We start from the raw sequence: 17,144 nt of genomic DNA, 5'->3' as shown, positions 1-17,144 counted from the left end.
AAATAAAGTAACATAGAATAAAACAACAATGGAACATTTGTAAATACGAAAGGATAAGAAAAAGATGAGTTCAGTTCATAGCTCTGAATCTTAAAAAAAAAAAAAAAAACATTAGGAATCAAAGGAATTTAAACGCAAGAGAGTAGAAATGCATCTTCAGATTTGATTTAAAACTAACAATTGTATTACATAAATTGATCTGGGGTGGGAGGGATTTCCAGAGTTTGGGGGGCTACTACAGAGAAGACTCCGTCCCCCTCTGGTTTTTAGGCATGTCCGGACAAATGAGTGTCAGGCTTAGCCGGACTGTCCAGCCTAAAGCCTGAGGAATGGCCACCTTATATATATATATATATATATATATATAATATTTCACTATAATGTGTGAAAGGATTTCACTATAGTGTGTGAGAGGTGTTTCACTTGGTTATATGAGAGCTTTTCACTATAATGTGTGAAAGGATTTCACTATAGTGTGTGAGAGGTGTTTCAGTAAAACCGGAAGGCATTTCAGTCAAAACGGAAGGTGTTTCAGTAAAACCGGGAAGGGCTTCCGTTCAACAAAAAATGCGCAATTCACAGCGCCATTCACGTGTTGATCGTCAGCCACATTGTTCGCAAACACATAATGTCTGCCCAACAGCCTGCAAGCAGCCTAACCGAGGCAGCAGCGTTACTTCACACCGTACTTGCGTCAGCGGAGACCATCAGAACCGGCAACTTCAAGCCGCGACACACTGGACAGTCACATAGCGTCACTTTCCCCTCCGGACAGCACAGCAGCATGACACTGCCAACTGCAGCTCCAGTGTGAGCAACGCTTCGGCTCTTGGACATCAGCCACGAGGTGGAAAAGGTAATTATAAATAGTTTTTTTCTAAATTATTGTTTAATCCAACGCCAACGCAACAAGGCATGGTAGTGAGCTAAACAGTTAGCTGTTTGTGTCTCCACTACAAACATGCGCCATCACCGCAGACCGCTCACTACCACCCTAATAACGAAGGTCCTAAGAGTCTCAGATCTACTGCAAACTTGGCATAGTTCTTGCAGGGGCCTAGATAGGTACACTGTCGAATTAGGTGCATGTAAGTGCCAGCAGCTAACTTAGTATTGTTTGTAGCGTGGTTGCTATGGTAACATACGGCAATGTGCCTCACGTGGTGGTACGTCAGCAGGTAGTAAAAATCAGCTGTTCTTCACCTGGTGTGTATTGACTTGATGTTTTTAGGACTGTAGGAACATTTCACTTCTTGTGTTTTTAGCAGCAATAAATATACACAAACCAGCATTCCTCTACTAAATGTTTCTTCATCATTTCTGCACTGCTGTTACACCAAGCATAATCTAATGTTGTTATTTGGCCATATTGGTTGTTTACTTGAACAGTGCCATATCTTAAACTAATGTTACTGACTGTTGTTACTGTTGTCTGTTGTTACAGACTGTTACAGTCTGTAAATCCTCTGTTATTTTCTGCCCCACACTGAAGCAATAATGCATTTACCAGTGATGATCTTCACTGCATATTACTGCTGTGATTAAATACATCCTTCATCAGTATTTGAGTCAAGTACTTAAGTAAAAAATACTGATTATAAATAAAACTACTTTTTATGTATGCCCCCTTTTTTGTCTTAGCTTATTTCTCATCTACAGTACAGGCCAAAAGTTTTGACACACCTTCTCATTCAATGCGTTATATTATTTATTTTCATGACTATTTACATCGTAGATTCTCACTGAAGTCATCAAAACTATGAATGAACACATATGTAATTATGTACTTAACAAAAAAGTGTGAAATAACTGAAAACATGTCGTCTTATATTTTAGATTTCTCAAAGTAGCCACACTTTGCTTTTTTATTAATAAGGGAAATAATTCCACTAATTAACCCTGAGAAGGCACACATGTGAAGGTAAAACCATTTCAGGTGACTACCTCATGAAGCTCATTGAGAGAACACCAAGGGTTTGCAGAGTTATCAAAAAAGCAAAGGGTGGCTACTTTGAAGAATCTAAAATATAAGACATGTTTTCAGTTATTTCACACTTTTTTGTTAAGTACATAATTCCATATGTGATCATTCATAGTTTTGATGCCTTCAGTGAGAATCTACAATGTAAATAGTCATGAAAATAAAGAAACACATTGAATGAGAAGGTGTGTCCAAACTTTTGGCCTGTACTGTATGTCTCAGCATAAAGGAATGACCTTATTGCATATCCCCTTTTCACGTTACATTTATGTCACTCAGAAACACCAGTCCCATTTCAAGGTGGCTGCTGAACTCTGACCTTGCGATTGTCACCTCAGTTGACAAATTATAACCTTCCATGCCCTGTCCACAGCCTACAATATCTAATGAGTCTGTGTTAAAGGGAAGGGCAGACATGTGGTTTTTCATGGTAGATTTATGGCTCAGAGAGAAATCACGTATATAAGAGTGTTCAGGGCTTGAAGTGATAAAATTGGTTACATGAATATATTTGACCAAAATCTGAATATTAATGGGTTAAATATAACTGATATTGATAACCACTACCCATTATTTACTGTATATAATATTGATAGCGGGTGGTGGTTAGTATTTTGTATTGTATTTCCTATAGCAGTATGACATTATTGTACTGGCTGTTTTCATGTGTTCTGAGTAGTGTGCAAACAAGGTCCAAAATCATGGTTACACAAACATGGACACATCCTTTCTGATCCTTAGGACTGGGACCACCAGACTGTTTTAGAACGCATCAGGGATGGCTTTGGTGAGCACCTTCCAGACGATGTCAGGTAAATGCCTCTTTTTTCCTCTTACTTTCATGATTATTACAAACATTTGCTATATTTGCATATTTTAGTATGAAGCGTTGTTTTAATCTGCCCCTGTTTGCCCTGTTACAGTTACTGCATTATGTGATAAATTCAAAATCAGGTCTTTCTGTATCTGTTTTCAATTAAAATCCCTCTGCAGTTTCATAAAACATTTGCAGGAATGTGTTGTGCAAAACTTTGATTTGCAACATTCCCACATTGCCCTTGAAATTTGGCTACTGTCATCTTGTGAAACATGTATGGTACTATACAATCCAGTTTTCTGAATTTGGATAGTCACACTGAAAAGGAAAAGTCAGTATTTTTCACCCTGGACCAAGCAAAAATTATATTGCTTAATTTATTAGATTAAGTTATTGGAAATGTACATCATCCTTGGCATGCATATTATATTGCAGCTCACTTCTCCATTCATGTTTTACACCTAGCTTTTTATTTGTTTGTGTCAACCACGGCCCTGGTCATCATTCGAGACCCGGCCTTTAATTGACAGCCAGTTTTTGTTTGCCGAAATGTGGTATTTATCAATATTGTTTTTCCTTTTATGCCATTGTTTTGCAGCTATAAGAGAGGACTGGTAATACATTGCTGGCAAAGCCATTGCTGTGAGCTTGGTACATGGCGGTCCACCACCAAACTTCCTCTCTCAGACATAGCTGACACAGAACTCTTGGAAAAAGTCAAAAAGGTCAGTTGATAGATTTTGAATGTTATACTGAATTAGTTTACATTAAAAGGTTCTCTTGTTGTTTTCCCTTTTGAAAAGGAGTATCAGCCCACTTTTTCCATATTATGTTGTAGTTTGAATACCACCACTATTCAACGGACAAGTGTCGACAGCAAAGCATATTTTCCCTCTTATTTATCGCATTGTAGCAATGTACAACCCTTGAGGACCTTGAAAAGTCAAATGCACCTTTGCTTGACTACTTGGCCAATGCAGGATGTCTGAGGCCTATGCGGTCGATAAGAGACAGGGATCTGCTGAAATTGTCATGTTTCAGGTCATCCACAGAGTTCAAAGTCCATTTCAAAGGTATTCAGTGTTAGTTGTTGTACAGTCAGATCAATCTCAAAAGGAGTCATAATTTTAACCATTGACCAACAAGGTGTAAGACTAGCTTCACAAAATCTATTGTGTTTGTATAAAACCAAGGGACAATTTGACAGTGTACAATTGAATTATGGATTGCACAATTATTCCATGTTGTTTGTACAGATTCTGTGAAGGACTGAAAACTCTTTGGGTTCAGGACCAAATACGACGACATCCAGACAGCTTTCGACCCCTGTTCTGCTATGAGCTGTGGATGATCTTTTCAGCATTCGTCTCTCTCCAGAAGGGAGCAACAAGAGAGCTGCTGACGAGATGGTCGTTACTTTCTGGAGGGACTATCTCCAAAATGCAGAGGGTAATTAATGGTTTAATGGACATCTGTTTTTTTTAGTATCATTGTTTTTATTTTATTCTCTTGGTAGTCATAACATTATCACAAAGCAACCTGCGAATGTTGAAAGATGAAAGACCTGTTATAAATGAATTGCTATAAGAGGCATTCAGATTTTAGACGCTTTGGTTTTGAGAAGTGAAATACTCTTACTGGACAATTTATTCAGTATCAGCTGATGTTAATTGCTTTAGAGATGATTCACATACATATTAATTGGACCAACTACCACTGATAATGTTTTTCTTTTTATAGAAGAAGAAGGGCCATCCAAACTAGAGAAGATATTGGCCTTCACAACTTGAGCATCTGACCAGTTCATTCACAAAGGAGATGATGGCTTCTCTACATCAATGTTCCCTCTTGCCAACAGATGTGTTAACTGCATCAACTTGCCACTACATGTGTCTTACCAACTGTTCAAGGAGAAGTTTGACTTTGCATTAGGGAACACATATGGGTTTGGCAGGGCATGAACATGTCATGCTCTGAAAACTGTTTCTGTCTGTGTCTCACTTTCTCTGTTTGTCTCTACCTTTCTGCTTGTCTGTCTGTTTTCTGAAAAAAGTTTCAAACAAGAGTTATTATTTTCACTTCTGAATGCCGTATGCAATATAACTTATGTATTTTATATAGTTTCACCACGATTCAGTTGACTCAGTCAGCCTATGTTTTAAAACATATTTACATTTTAACGGCATGTTTCATATTTTTACCAAACTTTTTACCAAATGTTAATTTATTTTTCATAAAATGTTTTACGTTTTAACAAAACTTTAATTCACAGAATACACTGCACAAGTGAAGAAAACATTTTAACAAACCTTAACATAACTCCTATGCTATTCACTTAAAGGAACACACCGACTTATTGGGAATTTAGCTTATTCACCGTAACCCCCAGAGTTAGACAAGTCGATACATACCCTTCTCATCTCAGTGCGTGCTGACGGCTCCAGCAGCATCAGGCCAGCACAGAACATCAGGTGAATGGTTCCAGTAATCCTACTGCTCCGAATAAGTGACAAAATAACACCAACATGTTCCTATTTAAATGTTGTGATTTATAGAGTCACAGCGTGTACAAAAAACAACGTAACATGAGACACAGCCATCTTCTAACTGTAAACAAACCGGGAACTATATTCTCAGGCGGAAGAATATAGTACTTGGGCGGAGTGATATGCTCGCAGCAAGCCTGTCTGAGAATATAGTTCCCGGTTTGTTTACTGTTAGAAGACGGCTGTGTCTCATGTTATGTTGTTTTTTTGTACATGCTGTGACTATACAAATCACAACATGTAAATAGGAACATGTTGGTGTTATTTTGTCACTTTTGTCACAATTCGGAGCAGCAGGCTAGTTGGAACCAGGTACCTGCAGGATCTGTGCTAGGCTAAGCTAATGCTGGAGCCGTCAGACAGCGTTACAGCACGCACGGAGATGAAAAGGGTATGTATCGACTTGTCTTACTCTGGGGGTTACGGTTAATAAGCTAAATTCCCAATAAGTCGGCGTGTTCCTTTAAAAAAAGTGCAGAAGTGAAGAAAAAACATCTATTCCATGGTCCCCATCATTTTCAAGTGGGTTTACTTGTTGAATAATGTTAGTTGTGGTCTCATTAATAGTTACATCTATGTCTGGAATTACAACATTATTATTGGTTTGAAGTTCAGGTAATGGCCCTTCTTCATCAATGCCATAGTAGTTATCAGCATCAAAAATGCTGTTTAGAGCTGGATGGATTCCTGCATTATTAATGACACCTGAATGCCACAGCTGGAGAGGTGTCTGCCCCCCTGGTGTGGAGAGGTCATGGTGGTTCTATTGATTGATTGATTGATGAATTATGTTACTGCTCTTTCAATCCTTGGTAAATAAAAATAATGCAGACAAAATAAATGTAGTTCATTCAATGAATCCAGTACACCCTGTTCCTCCATGAAGTTAAAGATGTTTATAAAGTGTCTAGATACAACACTATTGAGTTCTGCCCATATTCTCTCAATCCTTTGGTTGTGTACTGATAAACCTGTAATAACACTGTTCAATCATCTTCTTTCCAACATAAAACAGGCAACATTTATATTTTCCTTACCATGATCACATCTGACCCTTAAGGGCAAGCTATATGAGCACTATTTTACTAGTATTTGGTAAAGCTTTTTTGTAGTTTATGCAAAATGTTGTGCGTGTAAGCAAGTTTTTCAGTAGTGTATATGAGAGCATTTCAGTAGCGTTTATGGGAGTGTTTAAGTAGCATTTATGAGAGCGTTTCAGTAGCGTTTATGAGAGCGTTTCAGTAGCGTGTATGAGAGCGTTTCAGTAGTGTTTATGAGAGCGTTTCAGTAGCGTGTATGAGAGCGTTTCAGTAGTGTATATAAGAGCGTTTCACTTGTATGTGTGAGAGCGTTGCGTTTCACTTGTATGTGTTAGAGCGTTGCGTTTCACTTGTATGTGTGAGAGCGTTTCAGTAGTATATATAAGAGCATTTCACTTGTATGTGTGAGAGCGTTTCAGTAGTATATATAAGAGCGTTTCACTTGTATGTGTGAGAGCGTTTCAGTAGTATATATAAGAGCATTTCACTTGTATGTGTGAGAGCGTTTCAGTAGTGTGTGCGAGAGGTAATTCTGAATAATGTCCCTGACGGCCCCTCATATAAAGACACACACACACACACACACACATCAAACAAACAACGCATTTTACGGGGGAGAGGCAGAGAAGAGCAGCGGTGTACAAAGGCAATTGCGCTGGGTGCAAAAAGTCTTAGGGCCTGATTTACTAACGCTAGAGCAGTTTGCGCTGCGTCTGTTTATGCGAGTTCGGCAATAGCGCACGCTATGCTTCCACATTTTGCTTAGTAGCCTATTTATCAACCCTGACACCCATCAGGCAATCAGCGTCTTTCTCCGCCCACTAGACCATAAATTGCGCTGTAGCAAAGCCATACTGGTGCTATGATATGACTGAGTGCAGACTGCGATATTCCCACTGCTGATGCTAGGACTGTTTTATATGATCCTGATGCCAATATTTGTAATGTAGCGAGGAGTTTAACAACTGCTGGAATGGGATGTGAACGCTGAGTGGGAGATTCAATTTCATCTTTGATTTCTTCCAGTAACTCTAATATTGCACGGCTGCTTGATCTGTAACGCTAAATTATGTTGTGCTCACTGACAAAGTGTGATTCTTGTGTTAAAAATATTTTCAGCCTCGCCTATGTCTTCGTCTTGCTCAAATTACTGTTGCCATTTCACCAGCGGCATAAAGGTCTACGAGGAAACTCGACTGCGGCTGGTTTAGACCTGCTTTAAGAGGCGGAGAATTTCCCCCGCAAAATAGAGGCGCGCTCTTACTGACAGTCTTTGTAAATACCACGGGATATATAATTAGGCGCACTTTGCGCTTATGCACCCACCTTTTTGGGTGGAACTCCCACTTTCCCCACGACCCTCCCACGAACGCATATTGAAAGCGCAACTTGTCTCTTCTCGCTCATGTGGCAGACAATCTGCGATTTTACCCAAGTGCGCCCTGTTTGTAAATATGCCGCATCGGTTACGTCCGTCTTTGCGACCAATTAGCTTGATAAATCTAGCCCTTAGTGTAGTAGGCTGAGGATAGAACAAAATAATTGACTATTCATAGGATAGCCAGTACGGTTTCTATATACTGCAGAAATTTTAAGGATGCCACAGCTAAGAATGTTGACGTGCTTTTTTGAAACTATTGTTTTAACCAAATTCCCGGATATATTTTAGGTTATCTTGGATGTTGATAAAACTGAAGTAGACTATTCAATTAAAAGTGTGTGATACTAAAAAAAAGAAACAAGTTCATTTGTCTGTTTTATTGAATGAAGTGCACTAAACTGAAATACAACATTAGCTTAGAGTGACAATTACAAACAAACACAAAAAAGTACATGCATTACAAGTTATTACAATATTAACACAGCCGCAAAACGGAAATGGATATATGACACTCGAACACTGACTGTAAATATTAATGTAAAAAGCATCTGTTTCAGAGAAGTGCTGCAAATGCGTTAGTGTCTTAAACCTGTAGAAGTCTAGGAGAAAGTCAGCCACTTCTAACTTGATTCATGACCTCAGTAAACATTTTCATAATGAGTTTATGGTCTCAAACGCTAGTTTTAAGTCTTCTGCAACACAGAATGATATTCATTTTTTTAATTATGGTCTCGATTTTTAAATCAGCGATAAAGCAGGGGGTGTTTAAGGGCGTGGCTTTGATGTGATTGCCAGTAAAAGTGTGTAACGTAATGTAGAGTGTAAGTAGCGTTGATGGCTCCTCCCTCACTCGTCTAAAACTGTCACATCCCCAACCCTGATCGCTGCGCCTAACGGCAAACTCGACGACTCATAGCAGATCTCCGCACACCAATGGCACCTACAATGGAAGCACTAACAAGTGTTGTCATCCGCCACCCACTCCAATGGCCACTTCTTTCCACTGTAAAACAAAAAGGAAAGTTTGAGTTTGAGTTATGCAGATAAAATGTAGACACAATCAGGCTTCAAAATTAACATTTTCGTCTACCAGCCAAATGGCTAATGAATGTTCAAATATTACCAGCCATTCAATAGATTACCATTGGGTTTTTTGGCTGGTGAGTGAAGCAAATCTACCAGCCACTTGCATATTTCACCAGCATTTGGCTGGTAAACGGTGCTAATTTAGAACCCTGGACACAATGAGACAAATTTAGACTTCCTGTAGATGTTACCATAGTATAATATTCCAATGTTACTGTGTACAATAATTCATTGAGTTTATGATGTGAATCACGGTTTGGAATGCAATATATATATATATTGCATTCCAAACCGTGATTGATCGATTATTTATTTATATATATATATTTTTAATATATATAAATGTGTTCGTGTGTGTGTTTATATATATATATATAGCCCTTATTATGAAGTGTTAAGTAAGATTTATGGTACTTTGTGTCTACCATCATCAAAACAAATGAGGAATATCCTTCTGAAAGGTTTTTAATCCAAAAAACAAAAAGTCTGTAAAAATCCAGCGTTACATCATAAAAATATGTAAATTGTTCACTAACAGCCGGGATTATAGAGGGGGAGTCAGCCGCATACTATGATACAATACAGATGTTGTCTCACTGTGCTTTCTGCCGGCCTGTTAGCTGGTATTTGAGTCATGGTGGTGGTGTATCATTAACGTAAGTGCAAAAACATGAAAACATGAATCAATCTCTCCCTCTTACTCGTCGCTAAGTAGACTGTATGTGCACACCTGATTACCTTAACGTTAACAACCTGCAAGCAGGTGGGCAGTTCTTGAGCGTACTATAAAATAAATCAAACAAAGAGAAATAGTCTTCCCTCGTCTTAAAGTGATAAAAAAACAAAACGATACTATAGTAACCTATTTGCTTTTCCATTGCAGCGGAAGAGAAATCGTCTGCACAAAATAATTTAAGTGTCTGATGGTTATTTATGTGTGCTTTAGAACATAATCACTGCAAAACAATCATTACTAAGCTTTATTTATCCCTCTCAACTACACAATAACAGATTCAAGTAGCTACAAAATATGAGTTCTGCTGGTATACAGCTGGACGGGAGTATGTGATGTTAGCTGTTCACTGAATATGACGTGTAAAGCTCTGCCCATTTCTATATCTTAAAGTAATTGTTATGTGTGGCTCTCGGCTACCCAGGTGATGTCATGACCAGGGATTTACCCACGTTGACTGGCTGAACATATAATCAGGGTCCAACCCTGGTCACCGGTGTGAAAGAGGTATAAGATGTATGTGGGGTATACTAAATTAGTTTTCATAAGTAGTGTTTAAGCACCTATATAGACTAACTTTAACTTAGAAATGTACATACATTTTGTCATTAACTTGTATTTGTTGCACTAATTGACAATGTGTTAACCATGAAAAGTCATACATACCAGAGTTTGCATGGCTCCCACTCGACCTGCTTCATTTTTTGGCCCTATAAAACAGTGAGTTTTATAAACTTTAAATTTGCATGTCTTAACAGTTATACTATTCTCTAAAATATGCTTTTAAGACAATTCAATTCCAAACAGAAAAATGCAATCGACCCTTTTCGACTGGTACAATCTGTATCTTCAGACTTTCATTTGGTGTGAAGTTCAGCAATTGCTTTTTTTCCTCTTACACTGTATGAAGAACCAACTTGCTAAGGTGTGCACTCGACACCCAGCACTCCTAAATTCTTGAGAAATATACATTTTCATTTGTAAGAGACAAGTTGGGCTCCTGCCTAAAACAATACAACTTTGATTGAAAGCTGTGTTAAACAGCAAAATCAAATCAAAATCTGATTCCAGGAAACTTAACTGGAATCGTGTTTTTGCTAAATGAAAAATATTATATATATATATATATATATATATATATATATATATATATATATATATATATATATATATATATGAAATTGACTATACAGCAAGTACAGTCAAGTCCTTACAATTGAAAAGGGCCTTTGAAAACATTAAACGAAAGGGAACGCACAAACTGCAAAACATATTTTCACTTAATTTAATTTTGAATTTCTTATGACAACGGAAGGAGCTACGTGATGCCTTATTTATCATTAACCTTAACAACTTTGCATTTGGCAACCCTCTTCACAGGGTAAAAATCCTGGCTCCCTGTCAGTGTGTGTAGGCATTCTGAAAGGAAAAATATATTAACAAGCTTACTACACTGAACAAGCCTTTACAGAATTATAAGAGATTATTGAAAAAACATTACTTATCGAGTTTTCTTATATCAAAGTTATTCTTGTACAAAATGTGAATGCAACACTGGTAAGATACTCTATACAATGGTCTGGGTGAATACTTGATTCTTATTGGCTGCAGGGTGTCACATAGTGTCAGAAATTATTTCTGTTTTCCCCACTGTGGATCAATAAAAAGCATAAGTATAATAAATTAATTATATTTACTGGTTGTCAACAGTAAAAAAATGTTAACCAAGGCAAAACATGTTGGCTTTCTAACTAGTGCTAAAAAAAGGGTTTATGAGCTGAGTGGACAACAAATATCCCCCGTTTCTATGTGTGGCAAGTCATATCTAAGGTTGGTTCTATTTACTGGAGCAGTGAACACTGTTTGCATTGCATAAGAACCTTATGGAACGTGAATGTAATGCCTCAGGCGTAACCATTGAAACATAGTAATTGTTTAAAAAAAAAGTGACCATGGTATAAGTGGAGGCAACCCTTATAAGTTAACTATAAGTAAGCTATAAGTAAATTAACCCTTATTTATATACTATAAGATTAGGCAATAGGAGAATTTTGTTGGCATTCAGTGTCGAAATCCCATGAATCCTAATCAGTAAAAGTGATTGTGGTGCCAGGGAGTTGTGGAACATATTCTCACGGCAGATACCGGCTTTTGGGGAAAAGACATTTCTTATTGATGGATTGGCAGTAGTTAATGGGGAAAGAGACCACAGATTAAATTTAGCTTGATTTATTTAAATGTCAAGCTTACCAACTAAATAAATAAATGTGGATGCATCGCCAAAACATAATAGGTTACAACCACTTACAAATGCAAATACAGCAATAATGAGGACTCCAAACAATGAATTTCAATTCAAAATGTATAGATTTACACACACACACACACACACACACACACACACACACACACACACACACACACACACACAGAGTAAATGAACAAACCTTTTCTTTTACGTGACACCACTCTACTGGGAGCTGGACAGCCTCCTTCAACACTGTCACCTGTTGATTACAGGGAAAAACAATCAAACTATTTATTAAGACAGTTTACAATTGAGATGGTCTTTATTGGCCCTCTGATATTAATTATGGACCCAATGTCTTTCATTAGGGGGTCTGACAATTTTGGAATATGAGTTAACACGAAGGCGTGCAATTAATACTTTCTTCATCTGGGACTGAAGGCAGCGCAAAGTGTTTACTGGATACAGAAATTACACCCTTTAGGATAACCAGGCTCTGCTGTTAGCAGGAACAGTATGTATTGTGAGGGGCTTACAACTTATTTCCAGTACTCTTCATATAGAACCTGTTCTTACACAGCTTAGTTGAATTCGACGGCATTCAATGGTCTGCTATTTCTTTAAAACAGACCGTTGCAATGTATAACAGACCGTTGCCATGCATAGCAGGGTGTCGTCATGGTCGCCATCAATCTGCTGAAAAGTGGGGAAGAAGTGGGGAAGAAGTGGGGAAAAGTGGAGCGAGCAACTCCTGCAATTCAGGCAATGGCAGCAGAACTGGTGAGGGCCGATTGCTACATTTGTTCATACAGTCTATGATAGCTACGCAGTAACTTCAGCCATCGGGACAACAACGCTAATTAGTTACATTGCAACATCGTTTTTACATGTGTGTCACAAACAAGATGAATGAGGACAGAAACGTCAACATAAATAGTCCCATTCACTTTTCACGTCTCATTTCACCATCAATGGAAATGTTCAGTTCAGTCAACCAGCACTGATTAAAACAGCAGCTGGATGAAGGAGTTTTCTCCACCTAGCTAGCGATAGCAGGGCATCACCCCATTACAGCCTGACTTATTTTGGCGGTAAAATAGAAAGCTACTACCACAGCCTGTAATTGGGGGATTAAATGCATGTTGGACCCTGGCTTTTGCCAGAAATGCATGTGCTGCAAACAGCTGGCTATCTGGTAGGCACACACACTGATGCCAAGCATGGAGGAGGAGATACTGTGGTGTTGAGTGACTGACGGAGGGTTGTATTAAACAGCTACAGTTTACGTTGCTATGGACGCAGGATACCAACCATAGAGACGGAACAGACCTTTTTATTTATCGGTAGCCATACTATTGTTTTTAAATTAATATTTGGTGTCAAATTATTTATTTAGTTAAGTAGCCATGTAATAGGCAGGATAATGCCTCACTCTACATTATCCCTTACTTATGCTTACCTTTTTCTTGAAAAACTTGGGAGGGTCCAGTGGAGGCTACTGATAAAATCAAAGACTTTGGGGGTGTAGGTGGAGCTGCAGGGGGATGAGGCTGGGCAACAGCAACCTGTGTTGTTGGTGTGGCCCGTTGAGGTGTAGGTGGAGCTGCAGGGGGATGAGGCTGTGCAACAGCAACCTGTGTTGTTGGTGTGGCCCGTTGAGGTGTAGGTGGAGCTGCAGGGGGATGAGGCTGGGCAACAGCAACCTGTGTTGTTGGTGTGGCCCGTTGAGGTGTAGGTGGAGCTGCAGGGGGATGAGGCTGGGCAACAGCAACCTGTGTTGTTGGTGTGGCCCGTTGAGGTGTAGGTGGAGCGTGCAGGGTATGAGGCTGGGCAACAGCAACCTGTGTTGTTGTTGTGGCCAGTTGAGGTGTAGGTGGAGCTGCAGGGGGATGAGGCTGGGCAACAGCAACCTGTGTTGTTGGTGTGGCCAGTTGAGGTGTAGTTTGGGGTTCAACTGGGGATGATGAATGTCCTGCAGCAACTTGTGGGGTCCAGCCTTCATTGGAGGAGTGTTAAATGATTAACAGTAATAATACTTGGACTATTTTAAAGGTAAAGTTCCCTGTGATGAAGATTGTTGTGAATTAATTAGCTGTATCTAAAAAGGGTTATTTTTTAGATGTCATATTAAACTCTGCCTTTCCTGTGGTATCCTATTTTGCAGGTTTGACTTTGGCTAGGATTTGTTTCAAGAAATGTTAACATGGTTCACAAGAATTCAAATTGTTTTCTCAAAATCCATTATCTTCTCACTTCTTTGCCATACTTATGTCTTCACAGTAGTAGAGAAAAGTAAAGAATTTTGAAGAGGCCTGAACCAAAAAACTCTGTAATGAAAATACCTAATAGCATTTAGCTAGCTGGTATGTTTTTAACATATCTCAATAAGTTAAGTTTAAAAAGCATAAAGCATAATTATAAATGAGATTGCTCCGTTAGTTGAGAGAAGGCAACCACAGCCTTATCTGTGACAGGAACACAAGCCATCAAATACAATAATGTTTTTTTGTAAATAACAGAACATTCTTACCTTGAATAACAAGTTCATAGAGTGTCTTTATTCTTTCAAGACACTTTTTAGAAGTGTCTGTCAGTTGACAACGGGGTGCCAAAACCTCTGAAACCCAGACATTCTCTTTTCTTCCGGGCTTGGACAAAACTATTACAGCCCTTACACCCAGGGCCTGCAATTTTTCAAGCTAACACACACACACACACACACACACACACACACAAATTAACATGAAAATGTACAGAGCAACACTGTGTAACTTAACTGCATGGAAATAATAAAAGCAATTACATACCAGCATAGAAGCTTCATCCACGATGTGGGAGGTGGTCCGATTTTTTTGGTGGGTATGGACCCAGCTCTCCCGCTTTTCATCAAATTTTTCTAATTTTTTTTTTAGCCTTAGCTTTTGAGGTTGCTTTGCTTTGCATGCCTTGCAAGTTTTGCATGCGACATTGATTTCTGTGTGGCAGACCACACACTTTCTTAAAGTTGTCCCCTGACCTGGCATTTCTATCAGAAATACAGTAAGAGAAACAGAAAGGGACACAAAAAGATTATGATAAATAGGGATGTCATGAGAACCAATAGCAGGTACATACATACACACACACACACACACACACACATATTGTGTTTCTACTAGAACATGTTCACATGGTTCATTATTAAAAAAAAAACCACTATTTTATTTTACTGCCCACAGGCAAAGCTGAATTGACAAGCGCTTCAAATTGAATTTATCTACCAACAAGGTAAAGAAACCCATAACTACGAAATATAAGCTGCCCAAATGAAAAAACTCTTAAGGTGCTGACACACCAAGGAGATTATCAGCCGTTGGACAGTCTGGCGAGGTCAGTGACTCAAATCTGTTCGGTGTTTCCCGTGCCGTCGTCAGTCTGGGGGAGAGCGGGATGAGCGTGACTAGAGTCTCTCAAAATCTGACGAAATCTTTTAAACTGACCTTTGTTGATCTGAAATGAAGACAGATTCAGCAACTGCATCACGGCCTATTTCTCCTTAAAATGTTTTCAGAAACACGTTTTGGTGAATTATTTTAGTCCAATATGAGATCGTATTCTCAACGAGCCGCCATGACAGTCTGGCTTTGAATTTCCGGAAAGAACAAACCCATGTGACGCATTCGTCCAATCAGCTGCCGGTTTTCATTTCTTGGGCAACAATACAGATTAGGGCCGCCTGCTGTTATAGAGATGTTTTACGTCTCATCTCTTTGGTGTGTTCTGTGGCACTTTTCGGACCAACACGAAGACTGATCATTTCGACTGACTTTTCTGTCAACGGTCAGCCGTCTGGTCGGTGTGTAAGCAGCTTTATGAAGATGTGGATACAGGCGTGAGAAATCAGCAGAAAGAATGGGAAGACTGTGATTGACTAACCTAACATCATGCTTGACTTTACGTGTGCAAGCATTTTGTTACCAAATCAGACGATATTTCTGTAAATTAAGTTAAAGCATTTTGACGTGATGCAGCTTGTATTGGACAGAATGTGGTTAAATATGAAGGCTGTGCAGTATAATGTTTTCAAGTCCCTTATGTGAAAGAATATACAAGGAATACAATGACAATACTCACTTTAAGACAATAGGCCAATAAGTGAGACAAAAACATTGTCATAAAAAAAGAATGCCATAGGCACGTTCAAATGTTCATGCACTGTGTTTTTTGGTCAGTAAGACAGTAATGTGAAATACAAAAGAAGGAATAGAATGACAATACTTACTTGAAGACAGTAGGCCTTCCATAGGAGATCGCAGCAGGGGGGGAAGCGCAAGACAGAGAGAGTGAACGAGAGACAGAGAGAGAGAAAGAGAGACAGAGAGAGAGAGACAGAGAGAGACAGAGAGAGAGACAGAGAGAGAGAGAGAGAGACAGAGAGAGAGAAAGAGAGAGAGAAAGACAGAGAGTGAGCGAGAGACAGAGAGAGAGAAAGAGAGACAGAGAGAGAAAGAGACAGAGAGAAAATGCCTGTGTGTGTGTTTGTGTGTGTGTGTGTGTGTGTGTGTGTGTGTGTTTGTGTGTGTCGAAAATATTAGGAGTGGCTCTTAAAAGAGCCGTTGCTTTATTAATAAAGGAGGTACTGTAGAGGTGGAGGTAATAGGGACAAGGGTGGTTGGTAACAGGAGCTGTCAAAGAGAGGAAAATAAAAACAAAACATGGTTATTTATCTCGCAGCAAGCATGAATTTCTCACATTAAAAATACAGAAGTGTATCAAAATGAAAAAAAAGATAACCTTGATGGAGATGTTGGTTAATGTAAACAATTTGTATTTAGTCATACTCAACATGTAAACTGCATGAATATTAGCAAAATAAGGGACAGTAACGATTGCTATTTGAGCTCACTATTACAAAGCTCTAACGTTACAGTTCACGAATACACGTAATGTCAGAGGTAACGTAGGCTAAAACTATGTTTACAACACTTTACAGCATTATTGAAAGTACGCAAAATAAGGATAAACGATTGCTTAAATAGATCCAACCGGACACGACATGACCCGTTCCGACGGATCGCGTCGGACCTGTCAAGATAGCCTTTCAGCAGCTAACATTAGAGCTAGCTAACGTTAGCGTATTAATGTAAATCACGTTACTTTATTAGCTAATAGTTAATAACCTTCAGCTCTCTACCGCAATGCAATTAACATGGCAACACTCATAGACAAGCTATAACAGTTTAAACAAAAAACATTAATGAATTAAAAATATATAAAGCTAGCCTTTTAGCTAACGTTGGAATGCTAAAACGAGCTAGCGCTAGCTTATTTAT

The 17,144-nt window shown here is 38.8% G+C and overlaps 2 long non-coding RNA genes across 2 annotated transcripts; one reads left to right on the top strand and one right to left on the bottom strand.

Moving 5' to 3' along the window:
- Positions 1-773: 773 nt before the first annotated feature.
- On the top strand, positions 774-5,230 carry LOC120571948. Its single transcript, XR_005641325.1, has 5 exons — positions 774-856; positions 2,723-2,793; positions 3,397-3,523; positions 4,055-4,247; positions 4,539-5,230. It is a non-coding gene; the product is annotated as an uncharacterized LOC120571948 (long non-coding RNA).
- Positions 5,231-13,692: 8,462 nt separating this feature from the next.
- Positions 13,693-16,227, bottom strand: LOC120571946. Its single transcript, XR_005641324.1, has 4 exons — positions 16,094-16,227; positions 14,640-14,857; positions 14,363-14,531; positions 13,693-13,828 (listed from the first exon to the last, which is right to left on the bottom strand). It is a non-coding gene; the product is annotated as an uncharacterized LOC120571946 (long non-coding RNA).
- Between the last annotated feature and the right edge of the window lie 917 nt (positions 16,228-17,144).

This window comes from Perca fluviatilis, chromosome 13, assembly GCF_010015445.1.
Source record: "Perca fluviatilis chromosome 13, GENO_Pfluv_1.0, whole genome shotgun sequence".
NCBI classification, from domain to species: Eukaryota; Metazoa; Chordata; class Actinopteri; order Perciformes; family Percidae; genus Perca; species Perca fluviatilis.
Note: the sequence above shows the minus strand (reverse complement) of the source record. Positions and strands in the feature narration are given on the sequence as shown.